The sequence below is a fragment of the Penaeus monodon genome, chromosome 25, assembly GCF_015228065.2.
Source record: "Penaeus monodon isolate SGIC_2016 chromosome 25, NSTDA_Pmon_1, whole genome shotgun sequence".
NCBI classification, from domain to species: domain Eukaryota; kingdom Metazoa; phylum Arthropoda; class Malacostraca; order Decapoda; family Penaeidae; genus Penaeus; species Penaeus monodon.
In genome coordinates this window covers 10,821,941-10,822,233 of record NC_051410.1, presented here as the reverse complement: position 1 = coordinate 10,822,233, position 293 = coordinate 10,821,941, and the positions used below count along the sequence as shown (strand labels likewise).

Below are 293 nucleotides of genomic sequence, written 5' to 3'. Positions count from 1 at the left end.
TGCTTTGAAATTCTAAAGAACCATATATAAGTTTAACATTTTAATTTTTTTTATTTTCTTATTTAATCACCCCCCCCCCCTTATTTTTATTCATGTAGGGCATTCAAATCTCCAGTATTCAGTAACATTTTGACAAGTCAGTAAGAGGCATATATTTTCAAATATGAAAGACTATATTGAAAGACTGAAGAATTGGGAACTTTAGTAGTCAAAATATGCAGTGAAAGATCATTTACATACAAATTACAGTGAACAAATGAATTATCTCGATAATCTTAATATTGTTAAGAGCT

The 293-nt window shown here is 28.0% G+C and overlaps 1 protein-coding gene across 1 annotated transcript in view; it reads right to left on the bottom strand.

Annotated features, from left to right (window-relative positions):
* LOC119589045 (WASH complex subunit 5-like) overlaps positions 1–293 on the bottom strand; it is a gene marked incomplete at its 3' end in the record, with an annotated part of 26,804 nt that overhangs the window by 10,811 nt on the left and 15,700 nt on the right.